Raw genomic sequence first — 15,698 nt, forward strand, 5'->3', positions numbered from 1 at the left:
AGAAGGTGTATACAAAATGAGTGGATCTTAAAAACATAACATTTAGTTCCAATTAAAAGGAAAAAAGGTAGTTCAAATCAAGTGCACTTTTTTTCAGATAAGTCTGCGCCCCTGACATGGCCTACAGAAACAGCGGAGTGCCTGTCTATACCACATCTCATCACACCCTGCCTTAATGCAGCTTAATACCAAGCAATATACCCCATTAATCAAATTTAAGTCAGGAAGCCTGGAATTGGGGAGTTGTAACCTGAGTCACTTCTCCCTAGGTAAATAGGAATGTGTTTTTCTAGAAATTGCTTTGAGGTGTCCAGAGAGTTCTTTAATCTAATCACAAGAAATGATGCCAATATCTTATTTGATGGGGCCATGTTGGCTTGCCTTTTTCTCTTCTTCCATTACATTTCTTTCCCCCCAGATAATAAGGCTCCAAGGTTCTAATTTACAAAGGTATGACCGCTTTCAAAAAGGAAAGGGGTGAAGACAAGTTCCTACCTGTTTTCTTTCCATGCTCCATAAATGAAAGAAATACTTTATTGACGGAACACAGGTTGTGAGGTTAAAAAGCTTAACTCATATTCTAGAAGATTCTGTCTAGATATCAAAATGCATAATTATTTGAAAGTGTGTCAAAGTGATAATTATTTGAAAATAAGACTGTAAGATACACAAACGTGCTCACATATTTGCTCAACTCCTATTTAAACTATTTACATTTCAACCAAGGTCCAATTTTAAGGAGAGACAGTATTAACGACTGCTAATTTTTGTCAACCTACAGATAAGTTTGTATGAAAAGGATATATGTTTTTCATTTATTAATGACTAGCACCAGAAATTCAAAGTTGTCAGCATCCTCATCATATTTGTCAAAATTGGTTGTTTTTATTTTTCTTTTTTTATTAATAATTTCAAAGTAAATAGATCTTTGGATTCCTCTAGATGTTTTGTTTCTTCACATTACAATCCCCTACTGTTTTCCTACCAATCAAAAATAAAGTTTTAAACAATTATTTTTAAGTTATGTGCTAGTTTGAGACATGCTTCTCATTTTTCATGCACATCAGTTTATATTCATACCAAATCTTAGTCATTTCAATATGATCTATTTGTTGACTTAAATTTACTTACATACACTTAAACACTCCACAGCCAGTTTCCCTTAAAAAATGATTGCATATCAGAATCACTTAGGAAACTTTAAAAACTATCTGTTGCCTAGTTTCCCATGCCAGAGCAATTAAATTAAAATCTCCACTTGAAGCTCAGACATCAGGATTTTGTATAAAGCTTCCCCAGGTAATTGTATATGCAGATAAGTTTTGAAAACAATTGTTAACCCATTGCTATATTGATGCTGTAAGAGTTTGCCTAACTTAATGTTATATGGTGTTTAAAGCCCTTTAATGCTCTTAAAAGTTCAGTCTTTTATCTTTCAGATGGTTTTACTAAAGATTGGTGTTGACAGTCTGATTATCTTAGTTATGTGTACTCGCATTAATTAATTAATTAATTAATTAAACCACAGTGTCTCAATACTCTTTTATTCATTTAAAAAACTCAGGTATTGGACTAACTGACTTAGTAAGTTCCCATTAATTTTATTAAGGAAGATAATTGCTGGTGAGGTAGGAGAAGCAAAGGACAGATATGTAACATACATTCCCCCAAATAGTTGTATTCCAACAACTAGACTAGTTGTTGAGCTGAGTTGTTGTCCTGAGCGCTCTATGCTCAGGACAAAACTACTATCTCTTTAGTAAATAATTATGCCTTAACCACATCTTAACCACATTATATTCTGCATAACAAGTAGCAATGGGTTCTTATTAAACAAGAATGTTTACTTGCAGCTAATGTCGAGTTGGATAATCAGACGGTTTCTGGAAGCAATCTTTTCTACTCAAATGATATTCACCCAGGATCTTGCTTAGAATATAAATTAAAGCATCACTTCACAATAAACTATATGTGTTTGGTGTTCAATACAGAACTCTAATTTTCTCAAGTTAATGTCTTTTAATGACAGTTTCCCAATGCTAAATCTAGACAGTTACATGCAAGATTATAAATCATGGTGTTGTCTTAGCTCTGAATTATTAATCTTTGTTCCCCCCCTGCATTACATAATTGATAATGACTATATTGACAGTTCCAAGAGGGCTCTAGAGATGGATCTGTTCAGTAGAAGGAAAAGCATTACCACTGTGGAGTGAGTGCAGCAAACAGTGCCGAAATGACATGCTGTGTATTGTAATGAGTTGATTCCGTAAGCTACGTTTGTATCCCAGAGTTTTCTAGGCTTCTTCTCCTAAAAAAAAAAAAGCTTGGTTGTGTTCAGAAATGACTGTGTACTTATACTGCCTTCTTACCTTTCACATTTATTTCTTTTGAGTCTTCAAATTATTTTGGGTGACTTTTACTGCTGGAAAAATACATTTTATTTCTTCCATTAAGTTCAACAGATCCAATAAAGCTATGAAAGAGAACTATAGTGTCTTCCTCCCAGCAAATCTGCATACTTTATAGGTTCATCCTTGTTAACAACAACAACAACAACAACAACAAAAAGGCAGAGAGTAAACAGGACAATTAAGGTTGTAGAGATACTCAGAGACCATGACATTGACTAAATGTTTTAAATGCATGTCTCTTGGAATAAGGATTTTATTCATTTACAGAAACATTAATTTCTTTAACTTTGGCTTTCTCTGATGAAGTAAAATTATTTTATTTTACAGTTTTACTTAGAACAAATGTCTGGTCTAAAGGGAATAATCCAGTAGCCTATGTTCACTATGTAAACATCTTCACAATACATATTTATTTACAACTGGACAATACTTAAAGTGGCAATTTTATTATTCTCTCTATTATAAATAAAATATTTTAGCATCTTGAACAACCATTTATTAATAAAGACCACCCAGCAGAGATATTCTTGGTAGTATCTTGGTAGTATCTTCTTGGTACTCAGGGTAGGATGGGGTCTAAGGTCATACCCTTTGAAGCTCAGAAGATGTGTGGGATTTAATTTAAGGTCTCACACATACTTGGAATGAGATTACCCTTTAAGCCATATTTCAGTTCTTCAAATTATTTTTTTTCATTTTCCTCTTATTTAATTCATAGTGGAGCTGCATTTCCTTTTTATGAAGTAAAAGGAGGATATATACCAATATGCTATTATAAGAGGTCTATATCAAAAAAAATCTGTATACCACATATTAGTCAGATATATAAGCTCTTATAAAACTCAATAATGGTAAATATAAATAGTCCATCTAAATATAGGAAAGAGTTGAACAAATATTTCACCAAAAAAGACATATAGAAGGCTAATTGTTATGTGAAAAATCAGTATCATTATTATTATCATTATTAATATTTTCATGTGTTATCAGTGAAATGCAAGTCAAAACAATGAAATATTCTTTATATCTGTAAAAATTACTTACATATTACCAAAATTCCCATAAATATCAATATTAGCAAGAGTGTGGACATAAAAGAACCCCCTTATACAAAATTTGTGGGAATTTAAATTGGTTCAACCACTTTAGAGTTCTTAAAGCATTAAAAATAGCACTATTAGCCAAATTCTACAATAGGTAGGGCTCTTGCCTTGCAAGCAGCTCATAGGGGTTTGATCCCAAGAACTCCCTGTGGTTCTCTAATCCATCAGGAACACAGAATAGGAGTAATCCCTGACACATCAGGTGTGGTTCACTCCTCCAACCAAATTGATTAAAGATACAACAATCCACTCCTAATAATCTATTGAAAGAACACAAAAATTAAAATATTTCTGCATATATTTACTTGAGTGTTATTAATGATACTAATATTTAAGATAATCCACATGTTCAACCACAGATGAGCAGATAAATAAGTTATGGTATATAGTACACATGGACACTGTTAGTTATATGAAAAGATGAAATCATGTAAGCAAAGTCAGTGAGATAGAAAATACTGCAAGGTATCATTCACGCATGACATATAATGATCAATGTAAAGAAGAAAGACAATGCCTACTGTTAAAAAATACTTAAACTCTGGGGCCGAAGTGGTGGCACTAGAGGTAAGTCATCTGTCTTGCCAGTGCTACCCTAGGACGGACAGTGGTTTATCCCCCCGGGGTCCCATATGGTCCTACCAAGCCAGGAGCGATTTCTGAGTGCATACCCAGGAATAACCCCTCAGCATCAACAAGTGTGACCAAAAAGAACAAAAACAAAAACAAAAACAAAAACCAACAAAATCTTTAAAAATACTTAAACTCTGATAGTAGAAAGAAGGCAAAAAAAAAAAAAATTAAGGGGAATAGTAAGATGAAAGAGTTGGGGTGGCCCAGCAATCTGTTATGATGGGATATTTTCACTTTAATGGTGTTCAGAATGTTAAAATTACATTAGTTCTTTGAGTATATTCCATATTGTTACTCTAAAGTCCTTATCTGAGAGATTGATTAGTTGGTTGGTCGTTAACTGGTCATCATAGTTCAACCTTTATGGAAAGCAATATGGAGATTCCTCCAAAAACTGGAAATCGAGCTCCCATACGATCCAGCTATACCACTCCTAGGAATATACCCTAAGAACACAAAAATACAATACAAAAATCCCTTCCTTACACCTATATTCATTGCAGCACTATTTACCATAGCAAGACTCTGGAAACAACCAAGATGCCCTTCAACAGACGAATGGCTAAAGAAACTGTGGTACATATACACAATGGAATATTATGCAGCTGTCAGGAGGGATGAAGTCATGAAATTTTCCTGTACATGGATGTACACAGAATCTATTATGCTGAGTGAAATAAGTCAGAGAGAGAGAGAAAAACGCAGAATGGTCTCACTCATCTATGGGTTTTAAGAAAAATGAAAGACATTCTTGCAATAATAAATTTCAGACACAAAAGAGAAAAGAGCTGGAAGTTCCAGCTCACCTCAGGAAGCTCACCACAAAGAGTGATGAGTTTAGTTAGAGAAATAACTACATTTTGAACTGTCCTAATATTGAGAATGTATGAGGGAAATGTAGAGCCTGTTTAGGGTACAGGCGGGGGTTGGGTGGGGAGGAGGGAGATTTGGGACTTGGGTGATGGGAATGTTGCACTGGTGATGGATGGTGTTCCTTTTATGACTGAAACCCAAACACAATCATGTATGTAATCAAGGTGTTTAAATAAAAAAAATTACATTAGTTATTATGCCCCTAAAATATTTAAGCATTTTAAACTCATAAACCAAAGCTACCCCAGTAAGAAACTAAAATAAGGTAGTCAAATTAAGCTTAATTATATAGTCAGAGTTCTAGAATAGTCAAATATCATTAAAAAGAGTGATTTCTTAATATTTTAATATCAGATTTTAACATGAAATAAAAATAGTTCCTATCACTAAAGTAGAGAATGAACTCCTTCCTAATCAGTAACCATATGGTATCCTTCCCTATTCAGTTTATTAAAATTTATAAAAATGAATGATGGATTTATTTGATAAATTAATTATTCTCAGAGCTCATCTAAAACTTATATTTTGCAAAATCAATCTCTCTACAATATTTTGCCCTTCTTGCAAGTTGCCCTCTTTTTAGACTACATATTCTGATGTAGTAGTGTAAAGACCATGGAAAGGAATTTTTATAAATAAATAGATGTTCTTTGAAAGGTGTAAAATAATCAGTGTACCAATAGAAACATTAATATTATTGTAGGCTACAAGGTCCAAGATAAAAATATGCAGAGTTGATGAGTAGAAAATATTCTTAGGGTTTTTTTTTTAACGTTTTTCACTAATATTCAGCAATAAGCCATACAACAATTGGTTTTCTTTTCTCTAACTCATTTCAAATATATTTTAATTTATTGTAAGTTGATAACTTCTTTTTTTGTTTGTTTGTTTTATATGTTTTTGGACCACACCTGGTGATGCTCAGAAGTTTTTCCTGGTTATGCACTCAGAAATTGTCCCTGGCTTGGGGGACAATATGGGAGGCTGGGGGAATCAAACTGTGGTCCGTCCTAGGTTAGCATGTGCAAGGCAAATGCCCTACTGCCTGTGCCTCTGCTCCGGCACTTACTCATACTATTCAGATGATTCAATAAAATATAATCTGCCATTCATAGATGTAGAGTCCTACATATTGTCTTTTAAGTTTTCTAGATAAACCTCAGAGATAGATGTGTTGATGAGTTAGCCACATTCTCATTGAGAACAATTTGGATCAACTTCATTGATTCAATTGCATTGACTAAAGAATGATTTTGTTGGGTAATTTCTGACAAAGAAAATTCTTTCATCATCTTATTTCAGTATCATTGACAATAATAACTATTACTAAATTTTCAGTTAGTTTCCATGATTCAACAAATCTATATTTGTGTCACTATGATTATTTTCTATTTAAATAAATATTAAAGAATTATGATATATCATTATGCTATATTTTAATGAATATACCACTATTATTATATTCTTGATGGAAATATATTGAAATGGACTTAAACTATGGTGTTATAACTGCAAAACAGTTTTCATTTTATAATCAATTTATAGAAATAAAATTGGTTTGGGGTTATTTAAAAGAAAATATTACTTTTCGTAGATGAATTGGAATACTTAGTTAATAATTTATAGTAAAACTAATTTCAAACTAAATATTAAATAATTGCTTCTTTTCTTTAATATTTATTAAAAACACATACATATAATATCATTTTTTCTCTGATATGTTGCTTCCTTTTCTTTCTTTTTTTAAATTATTTTGTCCCCCAATTCACAATACAGACCAGGCAAATGGCTTGCGTTGAGGTATATATGGGGTATATTTACTGTACCTTCTCCTATATAGTCAGTATAAAGAACACAGCCTATGGTAAGAATTGGGAGGCCTTATCTTTTCTTTTTTTATTTTTTTAGTATATATATATACTATATATATGAATATATATATATATATATATATATAATTCTTCACCAGTGCAACATTCCCATGACCAATATCCCAAGTGTCCTTCCTCCCCACCCCACACTGGCCTGTACTCTAGACAGGCTTCCTTTTCTAAGCATAGTTTTATTCTTCCTCAGTTTAATGATTGTTTAGGTTTTATCACTTTTGAATTTTTGAACTTCTTTTGCTTTAGATTTGACAACTAAAGTTAAAATTGAAATTGGGTCCAAACATAATGAGAGAAAATAGTGATGTCTGATTCCTATATACAATGCAGCTATTGAAGAAAACTAGTCAATAGATTTACCCCTATTCAAATTATACCAGAAGTCCTAAAGAACAAAACAGATGTTAAACTCGAGATCATTACTTCCATAGGAAAAACAAAGTAAATACCCAAAGAATTTCTCAGACATGTCTTAACATGATAATAAGTGCTCCAAAAATTAATGTGTTAAAAGTAAATATTATAAAGCAATTAGGGATAAGCATAAAAACCAAAAACTTCCAGAATAAAATGTTTATGGAATAAGTGGAAATGTAGGAACTTTTCACATAAAAGAATTCTTCAAATAGGCTCAGTCTTGCAGAATAATGGGTCTGAAATCAAAGATAAAACTCCAATAATAACTCAAGTGAAAAAGAAGAAAAAAATAAGACATGAAAAATAAAGAACTTACTTAAAAGATGACAATTTAATGTTCATTTTTGCTTCTGTCCAAATATTTATTTTTAGCTCTCATAGAAAGCATTGGCATATTAGCTTTCTGCCTGTTAATATACTTATTTAGGAAATGTAAAATGAAGTGAAGGAAATCAGTACAGTTATTTTGTTTCCAATAGTCAATAAAATTTGTCCCTTCAAAGATCATTGCTGGTTTAAATAACATACCTAAAATCTCTTATTCTCATGGACTCTCTATAAGTAATTGGCAAAAAATGTATAATCTTGTTATATTGGTTCAAGCCAACTATTTCTATGCATAAACATATAACTATGAGTTGAGTTTCTGTTTCTTTGTGTATTGCTAGATCCACTTCCTTGATTTCTTATACAGGATTGATTAGATTCTTTTAAATAGAGAAAACATTAAGATTATAAGCATATTGTATAGTAAAGAGATAAATGAAGTCGTGTCTTTTGAAAGAACATGATGACATATGAAGTGATTTTCTAAATCAAATGAGTTATAAAGTATAAGACAATTACTTGCTGTTTTTACTCATATATGGAATATAACAAAAAAAGAAAAAAATTTATAAAATGCAACAAAAATAAATTGTACTTTCTATAAACTCTTGTGGAACAGAAAATGTGCAACAGTAGTATAACAGTGGTGTTTGCTTTATAAGAATGAAGTAGTGAGGTCATGTATTTGATTCTTGGTACTACTCCACATCCCTGATTGTAATCCAAGTGACTCTGATATTTGGGCTCCTTAGATACAAGCAAGTGATTAATGGAAGGAAGAGAGAGAGACATAAAAGAATGGGTGGAATAAATTATTTTGAGAGTGATGGCACTGCAACCTTGATGGTGGATTTGGTAATATATGTATATATTAAATGGAAACTTTTCCCCAAAAATCTTATAACCAAAATTTATCAAAAACTTTTAATAAAAGTAGCTTTGTTTTGTTCTATTTCTAGAGTCATATTTCTAGATATTTTTAGATTAAAAAACCTCTTATTAATTAGAGGTTATGATGTTAGTCAAGATGCCTCCTATACGATTTCAAATTAGTAGGAATTGAGTCTGTAAAGATAGTACAGTGGGTAATGCACTTGTTTTGCATCAGCGATTGGGATTCAATCTTACAAAAAGTACCAGAATTGATGCCTGAATAAAGTTCTAAAAACTGAAAAGGATAGTCCTAAAATTAAGCAATCAACCAACCAAAAAAACAAAGACAAAAAAAGACAATAGATATTTTCTTTATTGTCAATATATATAGCCCTTTTTTATCCTTTTTTCCAATACAATTTTATTTCTGTTCATATTTTGCTATTTTGCTGTTAATTCAGCTACCTTTCTTTAATATAAAACTATCATGAAAGTACATCAACTCATAAGCATTCTCCTAGTTAGATTCTACTTCCACCCTTCTCTATACGAGCTTCCCATCCCACTTGCTAACATTTTTTAATTCACTTAGAGAATGATATGGATCATACTAGTTTCTCTGGCTTTAACATTGTATAATTGTTTTTTCCTTGACAGCTAAATGGTTAAGAGGAAACTAAATATGTATCTATAGATTTTATAATTATCAGAAAATCATATAAAACATTTAATATACCAATCTAGACTTTAATAAGAGAGGGCTTCTCCTTTTCTTAAAATGGTGATCTGAAAAAGGACATGAAAATAAAAGAAATAGAAAATATATTTGTTTGACAAAGGTTGAATTCTCAAGTTTCTTACTGATGATACTATAATAAAAGACCATGGACTAGCTGGCTTATCAAAAATAAACATTTGTTTTTCAAATTTCTTTAAATTGAGAAAATCAAGATTATAGTATCTGCATATTTGGTTGTATGGTGAGAGTTTGATAAGGTTCATGAACAACATTTTCTTACTATGTTCATGTGCTGGAAGGATCAACAGAGCAGTGAGGTCTCTTTATAAAACAATAATGAAAATTCTACACTTATGAATTAATCACTTTCCAAATTACCCATCTGTAAATATCATAACATGGCTGATTTAGTCTCAAAATATAATTTCTAAGTTATACAAATATTTGATTTATAAGGCTATGTGTCAACCCAAAGTTCAACAGTCAAAAATGATTTCAACCAATGAGTAACAAGGTGTATACTGAGTGGAATGGGAATCAATTTATGTAGTAACACTTAATTGAATATCTATATTCCACTTAAAATTATTGGCTATCAATTTGGGAATAATTTGATCCTAAGTATTAAGGGAAATAAAAATTATATTTTTTCCTGATTTTTTTCTTGAGTGGTAGTAGATTCAATTTATGAATTTGTTATGTGATACAAGAAGTATATGAGTATATATATGAGTATATGTGATACAAGAAGTATGGAAACTACACATAAACACTTGATCAGATAGTAAAACTTAAGTGTTTTATTTAGCTGGGAAATATTTCAGGAGTAAAACTTTTGTCTCATATGTATGGGTTATATCTCTAGTTATGTTCTCCCCTAAAAGAAAATAAAAAGTAAAATTGTTTATACTTATTAGCAGTTTTTTATAAAATGAAGTAAGGAAAATTTTTTAAATATTTTATATATGAAAATGTTTTACTTTGCTGTTGTGTTTAATTGACATTTTGGTAACATTTACAACTCTAACTTGGAAATCATTTTTTTACTCAACATTTTGAAGTATTAAAACCACATAATCATTAAATAATGCAAATAGAAACTGCAAACTACAACAACCTTTTACATAAATAAGCCCCAAGCATTGCTGGATGTGGCCCAAACTAACGCCTGTCAAAGAGACTGGTTGAAAGTCTGGAGAGAAAACATGGGTATGCCAATGGTAGAATTGGTGATGGAGTACAGCATGCCTAAAAATCACCATAAATAATTATGAATCATGGTGCCTAAATAAAAAATTAAAAATTGAAGTAACAGCATCTTCACATCCTTTAACTGTTGGTGTTGAGAATTCTAATGCTTATATATACCTGAATGCTTTTTTATATTCCATATGATTTTTTTCTCAAAATCTCCTTTTTCCTTTTTTTATTGATTTTCTTTTTTTTTTAAATATGGAACGCTTCACGAATTTGCGTGTCATCCTTGTGCAGGGGCCATGCTCATCTTCTCTGTATCGTTCCAATTTTAGTATATGTGCTGCCGAAGTGAGCACTTTTTTATTGATTTTCAAGATGTGTCACTTGCACAATTTGTCATTCATTCTGCTAGACTCAGTATTATTTTTTGAAATATATTTTTGAAAATATATTTGCAAAATACTACATTTAAGAAAATTTGCTTGAGTGTTTCCAGGGAAATGACTTCAAATGGACATTTCTGCATTGGAGTTAGAAAGTATAGGCGTATCATCAGACTAGTTTTGAATACTGGTTCCAGACATATTAAAATATGGTACTTGATGTTTCCACAAAATGTTCTAACACTAAAAGTGCTAATACTGTGTACTGATTAAATTTTTCCATAAAATAAACCACAAATTCTATGAAGAGGTTAACTGTTTAAATATTTACCATAAATACTTTCAGCTGAACTTGCAGTTTTCAGTCCTATGCTTCTATACTTCTCGAGTCATCCTTGTAATCTAAAATATCAATATCTTAGTCAGAGAAAAAGAGAGAAGGAGAGAGAATAAAGCATTTAAGGTGCTTGTCTTGCATACTACTGACACAGATTCAATTTCAAGTAATACATATGGTCCCTTGAGCCCCAACTGGAATGATCCCTGAGCAAAGAGCCATAAATAAGCCCCAAGCATTGCTGGATGTGGCCCAAACTAACGCACCAACCAACCAAACAAAACAAAAACGAAAACACCACAGAGAAAAAAACCCAAATCTTTTGTAGCAATTGCTGTATAAATTGACTTTACTTAGCTTTACACATTTCCCAATAATTCATTGATGTCTCTGTATCTATTGGTAAGTTCTTTTATCTTCATATTTTAACATTAATATTTATTTACAGTGAAGTGGGATTTCTTGAAAAATACCCAAAAAATATCTCAATAAGTTCATTCTTTTCTAAGTTTCATTTTAAGTTAGACAGTAGAAAGCTCAGACAAGGGGACAAAGGAAAAATTCAATTGTTGAGCAAATGCCCTCTCTGCATTCTGGAGTGTTAGTTTGATCCTTGGCACTTAAGGGTCCCCTCTAAACTCTGCTTAGAATAACCCTCTAACACCTACTTCAGAGTAAAGTCCAAACACTTCTCACTGAAGTTACAAAACCAAGGGGAGAGAGAGAGGAGGAGGAGGAGGAGGAGGAGGAGGAGAAGGAGAAGAAGGAGAAGAAGGAAGAAGAAGAAGAAGGAAGAAGAAGAAGAAGAAGAAGAAGAAGAAGAAGAAGAAGAAGAAGAAGAAGAAGAAGAAGAAGAAGAAGAAGAAGAAGAAGAAGAAGAAGAAGAAGAAGAAAAGAAAAGGATATTATATGACAAAGGGATTATTCTTAGCTAAGGAGCATGAATAGGTCTAAAGATTTTATACAATAATACACTCCCTTTTAGAGTATATAAAAGACTGGGCATACAACTTTTTATTATAAATACAATCTATACAATCTGTATGAGTACTAAAAATGTTGTTGACATTCTTCTAGCAAAATTGATTATTGATTTTTTTTCAGTAATGCCTAGCAAAGACATTTTTCTTTTGCTGTTGGTTTTATCTCACGGAATGAAACGAAACAAGATAAAATAAGTAGTGAGCAAAGATAAAATAAGTAATGAACAGGGTTAGAGTAGGTTTTGTTTTAATCTCTAATTTCTCTGTACCAACAGAATTATAGTAAGAAGGGGAGTATGGGGTTTAAAAATAGTACCTGTTCTTGCCATTGATGCCAACATTAATCTAATAGGACTGCTCAAATTTCTGTGGATTTTATTTAATAATATAAAAAAAAACCTCGCTAAAGAAAAAAGCTTAGCTTGACCTTCAAAAACCATGTCCTTTCCTTTTTATTTGTTATTAAATTTATTTTTATGGGGCCGGAGAGATAGCATGGAGGTAGTGCATTTGCTTCGCATGCATTTGGATAGTGGTTTGAATCCCGGCATCCCATATGGTCCCTGGAGCCTGCCAAGAGCGATTTCTGAGCATAGGGCCAGGAGTAACCCCTGAGCGCTGCCGGGTGTGACCCAAAAAACAAAAACAAAAAACAAAAACACAAAAAAAAATTTAATGATAAAAGAAAAACTCTTTAAAACTTCACTATGTTTATTTAATCATTATCTTTTATTTTGAGGGGAGGTGGGCAACCCTGCCTTACTCTTTTTTCTATGCTCAGGGATCACTCCTGGCAGTTTTAGGGCATCATTAGGAGTGCCAAAAATCAAATTTGGGTCAGCTATGTATAAGGCAAAGGACCTACTGACTATAATATCTATTTGCCCCGAATCATTCAATATCTTGTGACGAACTTTTCATGGTAATCGCTGGTATGAGATATCAGAAAATGCAATTATATTATGTTAGCAATCATACATCTATAAGCAATTCGAAGTTTATTTTGGTGGAAATGTGGCACTTTGTTTTCTAAATGTTTCTGACTATTTTAATTTATTTGAGTGTAATTTGATAATTTAATTATTTTATTTTGTGATCCCTTTCCTACTAAGTAATTTACTTTCAGCTTTTCCAGAATGTATAGACATTTTAGCTTTGGACCGTAGAGTTTACTTGAAACATGATAGTGAAAGATATTAGGATAAATAATCCACTTTGCCATTCTTTTCCAATATTCTACTGAATTTGCTCCTTTAAAAATCAGTTATAATCTTCTACATGACAAATTAAAGGTTTATAGTCTCATAGAATCTGTTTACTGAATGTCTAAGAAAGTATAAATGTTTTTTAAAGTTACTGAATGTTTGAGAAATTTCTTCTTGGAGAGGTATACTGTCATTTTGCTGGTTTTTATGAAAGTAATTATTTCTGTGTCTTCCCATAAAGTTCTCTGTGTGAGAGAATTAGGGAGAAAGACAGAAAGAAAGAGAAAATATTGTTAGTTCCACTTCTTGCTACCTGGTGAAAGAAACTATTTTATCTTCACCTAGTTTTAGTGGAGGTTCAGCCAATATTTGTTACATATTGAGCTACACTGAAATTCAGTTTTTAGAATCACAATAATGAAGAACATTTATAAAATGAAGAAAATTTATATAGATGAATTCCTACTTACACAAAATCTGTGTAACCATTTTACCTAAGTTTAATATTTATGCACTTTCTAGATAGTTTTTTGTTTTCACAATATATATTAATGTAGATGTGTATACATTTACAGTTGATCATTTTATACTTACAAACCAAGTTCCTTAGTGTTTTTATGTCATGTCTACTTGTCATTCAGACTTTACATCTCATTTATCTTTGACTTGTCTTTATCCAGCACTTTCTATATTAACATAGTGCTATTTATTTCTTCCTCATATTTAGTCATCTTAAATTCCTACATCATATTGTCCTTACTGTTATTCATCCATCCTTCCATTGAGGCGAAGAGATTTGTCTTAATCTCTTCTGCATATTCAAATCAAATTGGTACTCAGCACACATTTACTGAATAAATAAGTCATAAAATTAATGTATATTTTATATACCTCATTTCACTACTTTATTTGGACTTACTAATTTGATAATCACAAAACACCTGTGAAGTATATTGCACTACTAAATCTGTCTAAAGCTAAAGTAATGAAATCACAAAGACATACCATTAATTGATACCCAATAATTATTAATTAATGTAACAGTGAATCTGGCTCTGGAATAACTATACTGCATCAAATTTATTTATCTTTTTATGCCAAATGCCCCAAATAAGTGATAAAATAATGACATACACTTTCTCTACAAGAATCAGCTGCCAAAAGTTAGGCTATAGTGTGTCATAATTCTTGTCTCCTATCTAGAGAGTCTAAAATTATCTTGATAGAAGTGAACAAAATTTAACAGTGTCATGCCACATATTAAACCTACCTGTCTAAATGGAATACAGATGTCCATAGAAACAAAAAAAAATACCTCTTAATCTGAGACCTAGAAAATTTAAAATAAATAAATAAATAAATAAATAAATAAATAAATAAATAAATAAATAAAAGTGCCCTTTTTCTAATAGAACTTCATCTCTTTATTTGCACATTCACATATCACCAGACTTTAGAACAGAAGAAACATTACCTTATATTATATCTTTTATATATCTTCCTGGAGGTACTGCAATACCAGGTCGATGCGTGGAATGGATGGAGCAAGCTTCTATTCCAGTTTCTAGTGCCCAAAATCCATTTAATATATTGTCTTCAGATAGATGACGTATCAGATATTAAATTGATAAGAACAGATACTACACTTCATCTTAGCCAAAAGGCCGAGAAGTGATATATCTTTTATATATCAATAAACCTGAAGCACTTAGATTTTGGAAAGGAAGAGTAAATTATGGTTTGTGCTAGTGGTATGACACTTTTTCTAAAAATTTCATTAGAACAGCTTTCAATAACTCTTTAGACGTTTCTGTTAACATACTCAATCAGGAAAAACAGTAACACTGATGAATGACTCTTCTTACTAGACCAGATACCTATTTCCTTACTTGAAAGATTGGGATTAGCATCCAAACTGTCCCAAGAGACACCCCCCAAATTATTGTTCATATATAGTAATACACCAAATCAAGGATATTCTGAATTGTTATTGTAACACATTAGAAGACTTTTCATCATTATTTACCACAGTTTGGCTTGATAGCACTTTGTAAGATCTACTCATTTAGAGTCAACCAAATCAATATTTTTGTATGTGAGATTTTAGACTTAAAATAAGGCAATTCAACTAAAAATTAGCATATGTACTCAAACTTAATAAGCCTGTGAATTTTGATAACAGTTTTGAAATTAATTTTTGTTTAATATCATTATAAATTATTAGCAGTATGAATCTAAGTGCGGTGTTTGTTCTTGATTTCCACCTGGGAAGTCAGATACTTTAATTTCACACACTATTATTTTCAGACAGTCAAAATAAATCCACCT

General features: G+C 31.5%; 3 non-coding genes across 3 annotated transcripts; all 3 read right to left on the reverse strand.

Annotated features, from left to right (window-relative positions):
- Window positions 1-6,774: 6,774 nt before the first annotated feature.
- Window positions 6,775-6,904, reverse strand: LOC126007968 (small nucleolar RNA SNORA51). Its single transcript, XR_007495430.1, has one exon. It is a non-coding gene; the product is annotated as a small nucleolar RNA SNORA51 (small nucleolar RNA).
- A 3,807-nt stretch (window positions 6,905-10,711) lies between these two features.
- LOC126008327 (U6 spliceosomal RNA) lies at window positions 10,712-10,818 on the reverse strand. The gene has a single exon (XR_007495663.1). It is a non-coding gene; the product is annotated as a U6 spliceosomal RNA (small nuclear RNA).
- Window positions 10,819-14,856: 4,038 nt separating this feature from the next.
- LOC126008149 (U2 spliceosomal RNA) lies at window positions 14,857-15,046 on the reverse strand. The gene has a single exon (XR_007495533.1). It is a non-coding gene; the product is annotated as a U2 spliceosomal RNA (small nuclear RNA).
- Window positions 15,047-15,698: the final 652 nt, after the last annotated feature.

Source organism: Suncus etruscus, chromosome 4, assembly GCF_024139225.1.
Source record: "Suncus etruscus isolate mSunEtr1 chromosome 4, mSunEtr1.pri.cur, whole genome shotgun sequence".
Taxonomy (NCBI): domain Eukaryota; kingdom Metazoa; phylum Chordata; class Mammalia; order Eulipotyphla; family Soricidae; genus Suncus; species Suncus etruscus.